The following is a 12,596-nucleotide window of genomic DNA, read 5'->3' as shown; positions in this document are numbered from 1 at the left end:
AACCAAACTGTTTGAATGTGTCAATGCCTAAAATGTTAGGTGACTCGAAAGATTCCAACACTATAAAACAAACCATGTGCGTCTGACTTTCGTAGTGCACAGACAAACCACAGATACCTAAGACTGGGATTGATGCACGATTGTATGCAGACAAAACTTTGGTACAGGGGGACAACTAAGGGGAACCGAGGAGCTGATATGTATGCTGGTTTAACAAGCTGGCAGTAGCTCTCATATCCAATTTCAATTCCACCAGTAACCCTGTATAAAAAAATTGTTTGCAGTGTGACTAGACTGTAGAGAAACTGACATAAGTTATGATGGAAGTTTGTTCTGAAAGTCACTGTGATGTACCTGTCGACGTTATGCTCCAGACTTGATGTGTAAAAGGCTGTTATGTTGCTGTCCACACTCAGAGTTTACCACATTAACTGCAAAACTGCTGGCCTGATTTGAACCATTGCTACCTGATATTGACACAAATTCACAATTCAAAGCATTGTCTGGCAAATGACTGTCAGAGTCTACACAACCACAACCAAGTGGGTCAGAAGCAGTGGGTTGGAGTGCAGGACCTGCAACATCACCTGTGGTGGAAGATATGAGCTCTGCTACTAATCCCGGTGTAACTACTGACTGATGTCTGGTAGCTTGTTACACAATAGGGATACACTGAGCAACCGAATCCGACTATGGAAGTTCCAGCCCAATTTCCAACAATGCATAGACGTAGTTAGGGTGGAAAACACTGAATTCACTGGAGCACTACTGGAAGAGACAATACTAATGCCCATATGCTGCTGTGTGCGGTTAGGCTTACTGGAGTGATAAACAATTGGAACATGAACCCATTGTACACACGTAAAACATGTAGCATTATGGAATCGACAGTCCTTTCTTTTATGTTGGGCGCCACACTGCATTCAAGATTTATTATTGTCGGCACAGGATTTACAGGAAAACCCAGACACAATATGAACTTCTTTACACGAGATGCAGCAGGCGTGCATATCACAACACCAGTGCAGAGTGTTTATTGCACTGACACTTGCTTTGTGTGTGCTAGAACCAAACATTGTACCATCATGCTACACATGACACACAAATTCTGAAGACATGCCTTGTTACACATTGAAACTAACTTCATGAGTGTCAATTTTTAGCACGTCCTGGAGGGAAGGATTTTGGTGCTGTGCAAGTTACTGTATTGTGGCTTCCCACCATGATTCATTACAGACAGTGGCAGTATGGCTGCAGGATTCCATGGCCTACTGTGGCACATTATGCAATTGCTTATGCTAGCAATTACTCCATGTTCTGGCAGTTATGGCTGGCTGCAGCCATGTGTGTGACGGTACATCTTGCATCCCTCATGTTGGCTTGGCCAGCAGTAGTGGCAGATGGTGTAATGGCTGTGGCCCACTGACTCACATTGACACCAGCATTCTGCTTTGATGGACTTGTGGCTCTGTACACTGCAACCTCAGGGTGGGCTGCCATGAAGTAGAGTTGAACTGTGTTCCTGGAACAGCATTCTTAATGACACCCCAAGTGTCGCAGCCCCCATGGTGGTAGAACTTTAATACTAACACAAGTGACTTTAGTATTAAGTTGCTAGGTATTTATATGTTTTAAAGCTGCGCTTTGCTATACCTTGTGGCACGTGTACTAAACACGTCCATGGCTGCCAGTGTGGAAGGGCTTCTGTCTTCTTCTACTTAAACACTGCTGTATCAGCTCTTCCCCCACCTCACCAGGTTGTCTCAGCTCACAGTGTTGCAATGGTTGTATTATATTTTGTAAGGCGTAACATCCATCCTTGCCTGTAGCTGGTAGTGCTGCCAGTCACTTCCTACGTTGCGCGTTCTGGCCAAATATGGTCAGTGCACTATAGTGGTAAGGCTTTTAAATTTTTGTTTAGTTATTATTTATTTATTTATTTATTTGTATAGTTCTTAAGAACTGTTGTCTTATGGTTTTATAATGGATCATACATGGAAATATATTAATGTAAGTTTGACATTTTGTTAATGATACAAACTTACTTTTAAGAAGTTAACTGCAAAAATACTGAAAACTTATTAAATAAAGAAAGAGGAAATGTACAATTGAAATTTTAGATTTAAGAGGAAAGTAAAAGATGATAGAAAAGAAGATAGTGAGAGTAATTGAAGATCCCACCATCTGTGTTGAAATTTTAGATTTAAGAAGAAAGTAAAAGATGTCAGGAAAGAAGACAGTGATAGTAACTATAGTAACTAAAGATCCCACCATCTGTGTTATCTGTGGATGGAGACCTTGGGCGAGACTTCAAGTCTAACATCCCTGATGATCAACCCTGCTTAACTTATGTTAGTGTTGTTAGCAGGTGATTTGTGCAGGTCCAGTTGTTTGGGGTTGTGCCATGCATCTGTCTTTTGTTGGCCTATGTTATCATTTTCCATGTCTTACATGACATTCTTTGGAAATGTTCCATCATAATTTAGCCTATCTTAGCTATATGCTAGTTTTATGTGATTCTGGTGAGCATTAGAGCCCATAACAACTTAATGTACCTCCATTCTATATTAATACTTCATTTTTTGTTTGTTTGTGCATTTGTGAGTAGTACTATTTGCATTTAGGTTACAGTTTGTCTGTCATTTACCATTCTTCTTTCTGAGTTGTATCATTTTCATGTTGTCTGTTACAAATTCGAGTTGTCCTTTGTGGCTTTTGCTGTCTGTACTTATTTTGTAAGTGTGCCAGTATTGCATCAGCTATGTGGCTCAGCTCACCTCATATGTCACCATATGCATGCTGTAATTGTCTTCCATGGGCATACTGTCTTCACTATAAGGTGGTGTGTTTGAAGGAGTTTTTTTCTCCAATGTGCACTTGTCCTCTTTGTGGAGGTGCACAGGATGCTTATGGGAAATAAACAGTACCACAACTGAGGTCGGCATCCTTCATTCTCAACCATTTCTTAATATTAGGAAAGGAACTGTACACTCTTTGGCCCTTCTCGCCAATCAGTTGGTTCTACTGAGAAATTCATCAATGGAGTAGAAGGAGTAGAAGGAGTTGGCCACCAACAAATTCCTTAGGCTTCTCTTAAAATGAATTTCATTGGTTGTTAAGGTTTTTATGGCTGCTGGGAAGTTATTGAAAATGCAGCAAGTTATTGAAATTGCAGTACTCAGTATAGTTCTGGGAATATACCCAGCAGACATCACCATATATTTCTTGTTGTTGTTATTGAAATATAAGGCCATGGAATATAGTTCTGGGAATATACCCAGCAGACATCACCATATATATATATATATATATACCGGAATCCCTGAAGCATTACACCAACAACCTGACAACAGCTTTCGCATCCCGCAACTAGCCTCCTGACCTGGTACTGAAGCAAATAACCAGAGCCACTTCCTCATCCTCTCAAACCCAGAACCTCCCACAGAAGTACCACAAAAGTGCCCCACTTGTGACAGGATACTTTCCGGGACTGGATCAGATTCTGAATGTGGCTCTCCAGCAGGGATACGACTTCCTCAAATCCTGCCCAGAAATGAGATCCATCCTTCATGAAATCCTCCCCACTCCACCAAGAGTGTCTTTCCGCCGTCCACCAAACCTTCGTAACCTCTTAGTTCATCCCTACGAAATCCCCAAACCACCTTCCCTACCCTCTGGCTCCTACCCTTGTAACTGCCCCCAGTGTAAAACCTGTCCCATGCACCCTCCCACCACCACCTACTCCAGTCCTGTAACCCGGAAGGTGTACACGATCAAAGGCAGAGCCACGTGTGAAAGCACCCAGGTGATCTACCAACTGACCTGCCTACACTGTGACGCATTCTATGTGGGAGTGACCAGCAACAAACTGTCCATTCGCATGAATGGACACAGGCAGACAGTGTTTGTTGGTAAGGAGGATCACCCTGTGGCTAAACATGCCTTGGTGCACGGCCAGCACATCTTGGCACAGTGTTACACCGTCCGGGTTATCTGGATACTTCCCACTAACACCAACCTATCCGAACTCCGGAGATGGAAACTTGCTCTTCAATATATCCTCTCTTCCCGTTATCCACCAGGCCTCAATCTCCGCTAATTTCAAGTTGCCGCCACTCATACCTCACCTGTCATTCAACAACGTCTTTGCCTCTGCACTTCTGCCTCGACTGACATCTCTGCCCAAACTCTTTGTCTTTAAATATGTCTGCTTGTGTCTGTATATCTGTGGATGGATATGTGTGTGTGTGTGCGAGTGTATACCCGTCCTTTTTTCCCCCTAAGGTAAGTCTTTCCGCTCCCGGAATTGGAATGACTCCTTACCCTCTCCCTTAAAACCCACATCCTTTCGTCTTTCCCTCTCCTTCCCTCTTTCCTGATGAGGCAACAGTTTGTTGCGAAAGCTTGAATTTTGTCTGTATGTTTGTGTTTGTTTGTGTGTCTGTCGACCTGCCAGCACTTTCATTTGGTAAGTCACATCATCTTTGTTTTTAGATATATATTTCCTACGTGGAATGTTTCCCCCTATATATATAAACTTCTGCACAGTGTGTTCATTGTAAATAAGTATTTAGTAGTTGTATTACACATTTATTACCTTATAAATAAATAAAAAACTTTTTTATTTTAAATTCAATGCATTAGTATTTGTAAAATTATTCTTTCTTATAGCGTTCATTAAAAATGACGACCATACCACTTGGGACCTGTCGAATGGTACATTAGCTTATTTTTCTGAGTTGTAAATATTTGTCATGTATTGTTTTTCTGACATGTTCTACATCCTGGAGGACCTCCTCATTGCGGATCAATTGGAATGAAAGTAAATCTAATCTAATCTAAAACGTGGTACCAAAAGCCCCTGACAGAAATAAGAGTACACTCCTATGCCTGCACTTTACCAAAATGCCTTTAGTAGTAAGGCAGAATTTGTATACTTAGGTGCTAGTTGCAAACTGTACAATCAACTAAAATAGAGCACAATGGTATACTTTCAAGTATTGCGGTGGTAGCGTGTATTCTGTGATGTTGATTGTTGCTAATTCCTGTTATATCTTTGTGGTCTGGTCATTTACTGTATTTATATGGTCTTTAAATGACAGGCTTTTGTGACGATGTGCACCTCGTTATCTCATTTATATGTTTGTGTGATGTGCTTATGTTACCTAATTGTGGAGGTACTGCCAGTTCTCCTACACAATATGTCCACTCACATCTTGGTGACTTCTTATGCAGCACACAACTGCCCTGGAGGGGATGAATAATCTTTCTTTGACTGGGAGAGCTGTAATAGAAACCAGTATACTAAACATATCTACAGAGTGCTGCAAATGTTTTCTGGTTCCAGGTCTGGCTAGCCACTAAATGAGATAAAATTATCAAATGAAAATTCTGATATATTGTCACACCTTGTACACATGTTCATTACCAAGTCCAAATTACTTTGGAGTTAAAATTATGGCATTCACAGATAATCACAGTCACTCTCAACAGCTAGCATATTATGTACACCTTAACCTGTTACCTGAAAAATGACACAATTTGTATAATATGCCACATGGATTTAAGTAATTCAAAAAAGGGCACAGTTCACAAAAAAATCTGGAATTATTGCTTTAAAATTGAAACATATATTCAGAGTGAAATGTTAATGCATCTGATCATCATCATGTCTGAGCCCCAAATGTGCAGACTCCAGAAATAAATCTCACTAGCCCACAAAGTGTGCATGAATGCTTTCTCTTCTGGTTGGCTGAGATCTGTGATAGCCTATCAGCTATCCGACGTCTTTTATTGTCACGAATCACATTATCAATATCTCTTTAGAGAAAATTATTAAATAAACAATTTCAGAAAACCTGTAAATAGTAAAATAATCCTTTCTTTACATAACTGAACAGTTGGAGTGTGTTTTACATTTTCCTAGTGCCATAAACTGGTGAATTACATACCACAAATTTTCCCAATGTATGTGAATCACACAACCAATTCTGATACATGTTCCCATGCTACTTTATACTTAGTTAAAGTCAATACAAATATTCCCGTCACATTCCTTCAATCACTTAAATAATCAAACACATGAAATTATCTATACTTAAATGAAAACATACAATCAGCAGAAGATATAATTGTTTATGAAAAATAAAGTGTTTTACAAGTATTGTTTTTCCAATGTTACTGAAAAGCTAAATATATGCTGGTATCTAGTCATTAATATATGTAAATATGCAGTTTTGTTCCATTCAGTATTTGGAAAATGCTGCATCAGTATAATAAAAGCATGCTTCATATTTTGTCGCCTGTATAATAGTGACACCTCTTGGCCGGAGCCACAACAACTATCATGCAGCTGGTTCATATGGGAGAGCCGTGGCTCACCACCTGCATGGAGCTACTAGCTATTGTAAGATTTCTGTAGGAGTTATGTATAGCACTACACCACATAGTGTAGTAGTTGGATTTCTTTGTGGTATGCCTCTGAGTAGTATGTATAATGTTTTATATGGAACTATTTGTAGTGTTTATTTTGTTAAGCAATAAATGTTTGGATAAAGATGATCTGCATTTAAATAAGTTAGGATCCAAAATTTTTAGTAAAATGTACAATTCTTAAAAATAGGGGAAATGTATAAGAAATGGCGGGGATGAGAAACGGTGTTAGGTAATGAAAATGACAAGACCAAAATGGTACTCAAGAAAGGGTATACTTGAGACCATAAATAGAACAGAATGTCCCTACATAATGCACTTGAATATAAATGGTCTAAAGTGCTGACTTTTTGAACAATAGTGTTAATGGCTGAATTACAAATTATTCTGTCTGAATGTAGAAATATCAAAGTTATTTGCCTCAATGAACATTGGTTTACATCTGACAACATTAAAATTCTTAATAAAATTGAAAATTTCAAACTAGCCAACAGCTTTTGTAAATGAGAGAAATCAGATGGGGGCTCTAGCATACTTAATCATTCTGATATAAAATATGAAATAAGAACTGATTTTAATAATCTGAATGAAGAGTGTGTATGGTATTTGAAAGCTGCTGTATCGAGTTGAGGGCCTAGTAGTTTCTATTGATAGAGTACCAGAGAAAGCTACAATTGAAGCTTTTCCTGTGAAATTTCATTGCCTGCTTGAAAAACTCAGTAAAGAAAAAAGGAAAGAGATAGTAATAGCTGCAAACTTCAGTATCAATACCATAGTTGAAAGCAATGATGTGTCCAAATTCACTGACTTAATAAGAAACTTTGACTTCAAAATAAACTTCATGCAGCCCACTAGAGTAAATGTACAGTCAGCTTCCTGTATTGATAATATTCTAAAAAATTATGTATTTGAAGATGTTTATAAATTTTGCACAGATTTAGGACTCTATGACCATTCTGCATTATTCCTTGAACTACCAAAAATTAAGAAAGTAATTTTGTGTAACAAAAGCCATATGAAAAGGAACCTCAATGAAAAAAATTCAATTACATTTAGAAATAAATTAAGAGAGGTTGAGTGGCCCTACAACAGCTTTATTTCAAGTAATAGCAGCTTTAACAATTTTTAAGTAGCTTTCTTGAAATATTTAATGAAACTTTTCCACTTAGAACCACATGCAACAAAATGACTAATAAACGTAAATGGATAACCAAGGGTATAAAAAATTCTAGTGCCAGGAAGAGGACACTCCACAATGAAGTGAAATATAATAAAAACAGACGTTTTACTGAGTATGTTTATCATTATAAAGCTATATTTAAGAAAGTTGTGAAGGCAGCCAAACAAATGATAAACAAGAAATTCATTGTACAACATAAAAGTAAAGCGAAAACAGTGTGGTCCGTCGTCAAATGGCAGCGATCAATGCTGATTGCTCAGGTCATGTAGCACCCCGTTTTTAATTCAGAGGTTATTTGGAGTGACCTGCTTGAGAGCAGTAACGATGGAAAATGCTATAACCAGCCTCTGGAATATGGGGCTCTTCAGCCAGCTAAGTTTGTAGTAAATAATCCACTGCAGTTGAAAAGGAACAATGATGTACATAATTAAAATACCACAAGAGAAAAGACATTTGTTACTCCACATTAAGGTCATCTTTAGCACATAAAAGGGGGCACAATGTTGCAAGTAAGATTTTTGATCACTTACCCAGTGATATAAAATATCTAACATCAGGAAAGTAAAATTTGAAAATAAACTGAAAAAGTTTCTCCTTGACAACTCCTTCTATGCCACAGAAAAATTTCTTTTATTGTAATGTGTAGAAGGTGGTTGATAGGAACTACTAACACAAATCTGTATATTTTGGAAAAAAAAAAAAACACTCGATGTTCAGCCTATAGCCATGTGTACAAATTATTTTGGAATGTGAATGTAAAATGAATCGGTCCACAATGTTATGATTTATTGTACAAAATGAGCAAAACTAACAAAAATAAGCATGCAACATCAAGAGCCACTTGCTCTACTAAAATCTGCACATTCTGAATCTCTCACATAGCTAACATTGTCTCCACACAGTGAACGTTTGAAACAATTGAGAGATATGAAAGCTGCAGTGGAATGTGAGAAGACAGAAGCAAAAGATTTGTTTTTGAAAAAGAAAAAGAGAAAAATGCATGAAATTCTTCCAGTCATTCATAGTCTGATGCAAATTTGATTGAGTGCAATGTTTCAGATATGCAATCTAAAGAAGAAGATGATGATGAATGCTTATTCTGCAGTGGTTGATATTAAGTGTTTTCTCTGACTCTCTCATATTACAACATCATGTGTGTTTCAATTCAAATTTACTTGCTTGAGCTATCTTCAAACTGACTTGTATTAAGTGTTAAGTAGCAGAAATTCAGCAAATAAAATGTAAAGTATAATGATTTCATGTGGATTTCCATTAAGAAACATACAGTTGTATCAAATGTTGTAACATAAAGTGGAGTAATGTAAGACAAGGGAAGTTTCACATTAGAGTATGAGGTCCACCCACCATTGGCATCAAGTACCTGTCTCATCTGACAAGACATGGAGGCAGTCAGCCTCTGGAAATATGTCTCATTGTCCATGAGCCTCATCCATTTGTCAAACACTAGGTCCAGAGGCCAGTGCAAGTTCACATGAAGTTTCATTTTGGCCCACAAATTGTCAATGGAATTCAATTCCAGCTGATCTTGCTGGAACTGGATCACTTCACTGGGACAGTGCATTGAAACCCTCATACTGGACAACTTCCAGGATGCTGTCTCTCGTGACATGCATATGCTGAGACATCCTGGCAGTAAATGACTGTTTGTCATATACCTGTTTATGGCACAGTGTGTTATCATGTTTTGCATACCTCAGTTATGTCTGTGTTAGGTGTGCACCACATCAACAAAAAATACCTTGTAAAGAGGAAAATATGATATTGAGGGGACGTGAACATTAATGTGGAACTCCAGAGCTTCAAACGTTGCCATGTGGCTACCACGTAAATACACAGATCTGCTTTTATTTTTATATTTGAGAAAGAAAGACCTTGGCATTTCAAACAGATAAAAATAAGTGTTATACTGTGTATATAAAACAATATATGGTAATTATAAACAGTCACAGAAAATCAAAAAGATCTATAAGTGAAATCATTGTAATAAGAAGGGAAGAAATAAACTCCTAAAAGTGTGTTACATGAGGCACTGCCACCAGTATCAGTGTGCGTTTTATTCCCACTGTTGTTTGCTGTACATAACCGAAGATACCCAAACTTATCAAGACATGTGAACAGTGCAGTTTTGTCAGCTCTACATGTTTGTAATCCTGTTACACATTGTGATCCCAGCATTACAGTACCATAGCATGCTGCTCAAGGATACAAATTGAAAAAGTGGTGTATTATGTGGTAATTCCTTTTTGGCAGCAAAGGGAATGTTGCTGTTCCTGAAAATTGGCTTTTTGGGTAAATTAGGCTTTCTAATTCTGTATCTACATCTTCACAGATACTCTGCAAGCCACCATAGGGTGTGTGGTAGAGGGTACCCTGTGCCACTACTAGTCACTTCCTTCCCTGTTCCACTCACAAATAGAGCAAAGGAAAAATGACATTCTATATGTCTCCACATGAGCCCTAATTTCTCATATCTTATCTTTGTGGTCATTATACACAATGTATGTTGGCAGCAGTAGAATCATTCGGCAATCAGCTTCAGATGCCAGTTCTCTAAATTTATGAATATTATTCCTCACCTTGTCTCCAGAGATTCTCATTTGAGTTCCTGAAGCATCTCTGTAACACTTACAAGTTGTTCAAACCTACTAGTAACAAATATAGCAGCCCACCTCTGAATTGCTTTGATTCTTCCATCAATCCAGTCTGGTATGGATCCCAGGAATAGGTCTCCTTTACAGGTGAACTTCTCTTTCCTAAAATTCTCCCAGTAAACTGAAGTCAATCATTCACCATCCCTACCACAGTTCTCACATGCTTGTTCCATTTCATATTGCTTTGCAACATTATGCCCAAATGTTCAAATGACTTGACTGTGTCAAGGAGGACACTAGTAATACTGTATCTGAACATTACAGGTTTTACCTTCCTACTCATCCACATTAACTTACATTTTTCCACATTTAGAACTAGCTGCCATTCATTGCACCAGCTGGAAATTTCATCCAAGTCAGCTTGTATCTTCCTACGGTAACTCAACTTCAACACCTTACTGTACACCATGGCATCATCAGCAAACAACTGCAGAATGCTGCCCACCCTGTCTGCCAAATCATTTATGTATATTGAGAACAACAGAAATCCTATCACCCTTCCCTGCGGCACTCCTGACGATACTCTTGTCTCTGATGAACACTCACAGTTGAGGACAACATACTGGGTTCTATTACTTAAGAAGTCTTCAAGCTGCTCACATATCTGTGAATTTATTCCATACACTTGTACCTCCATTAACAGCCTGCAGTTGAGTCCCATTTCAAATGCTTTCCAGAAATCTAGAAATATGGAATCTGCTTGTTGACCTTCAGCAATTGTCCACAGTGTATTATCTGAGAAAAGGGCAAGCTGAGTTTCACACAAGTGATGCTCTCTAAAACCATGCTGATTCATGGACATAAACTTCTCAGTGTCAAGAAAGTTTCTTATATACAAACTAAGAATATGCTCAAGGATTCTGCAGCAAACCGAAGTTGGGGATATTGGTTCGTAACTTCGCAGGTCTGTTCTTTTACCCATCTTATGTACTGGAGTCACTTGCTCTTTTTTCCAGTCATTTGCAACTTTGTGTGGGGTGAGGCTAGATAAGGGGCCAATGCCATGAAATACTCTTTTTAAAATTGAACTGGGATTCCAGACCTGGTGATTTATTTGCTTTCAAATCTTTCAGTTGTTTCTCAACACCAGGGATGCTAATTACTATGTCATTGCTAAGGAGCCTGTCTGATGGTCAAATGATGGCATGTTTCTCCCGTGTGAACAATTTCTTGAATGTGAAATTTAAAACTTCAGCTTTCATTTTGCTATCTTCAACTGTCACACCAGACTGGTCAACAAAGGACTGAATGGATGCCTTAGACCCACTTAGCAATTTTGTGTAAGACCAGAATTTCCTTGGGGCCTCTGCCAGATCTTTTGATGAGGTGTGACAGCAGTAGTTGCTGTATGCTTCATGCGTAGATCTTTTCACAGCCACACAAATCTCTACTAACCTTTGCTTGTCATCATTCATGCATTCCCTTTTGAATCAAGAGTGCAACAGCCTCTGCTTCCTCAGCTTCTTCTGAAACCATGGTGGGCCTTTTCCATCCTCTGTCCACTTACTAGAAACATAACTCTTGAGGCTATGATTTACAATCTGCTTAAACATTGTCCATAATTCCCCTACAACTATCTTAGTGGAACTAAATGAAGTCAGTTCACTATCTAAGTGAGATGCTAACAACTTGCTATCTGCTCTGTCTACCAGAAACACTCTTTTAGCCTTCTTGACTGATTCATTAACTTTTGTAATCATATTTGCTATAATGACATCATGATCACTAATCCCCATTTTTATACTGATGTTGTCAATAAGTTCTGGGATATTTGTAGCTACAAGGTCTAAGATATTTCCATTGCATTTAGGCTAACAGGCTAGCAGTTCAAGACAGTTTTCAGCAAACATGTTCGAAACTATTTTGCATGACTGTCTGTCTCTACCTCCTGCAATGAATCCATGGACATCTCAGTATAAACTCAGTATGTTAAAGTCACCTCCTAGTAGTATTGCATGACCTGAGTATCATAAGCAGTACCAACCATAGACTTTGTTTGAATGCCTCTAGAACCATTACAGCAGAATCGGGTAGATGGTAAAAACATCCAACAATTAACTTGGTTTCACTTATACCTGTTATACACAACCAGATAACTTCATTGTCACATTCAACTTTGACCTCACTAGAGACAATATTTTTGTCAACTATAACAAACACTCCCCCACCTGTGGCCTCCAATCTATCTTTCCAATATATGTTCCATGACTCACTAAATATCTCAGAACTTTCCAATTCTGGTTTCAGCCAGCTCATTACATAATATAGGTTACAAATTAATTATGTAACTTTCTTTTTAGGTGATAATTAAG

This window comes from Schistocerca americana, chromosome X (genome assembly GCF_021461395.2).
Source record: "Schistocerca americana isolate TAMUIC-IGC-003095 chromosome X, iqSchAmer2.1, whole genome shotgun sequence".
NCBI classification, from domain to species: domain Eukaryota; kingdom Metazoa; phylum Arthropoda; class Insecta; order Orthoptera; family Acrididae; genus Schistocerca; species Schistocerca americana.
The sequence above is the reverse complement of the archived record's forward strand: the minus strand, read 5'-3'. Positions refer to the sequence as shown.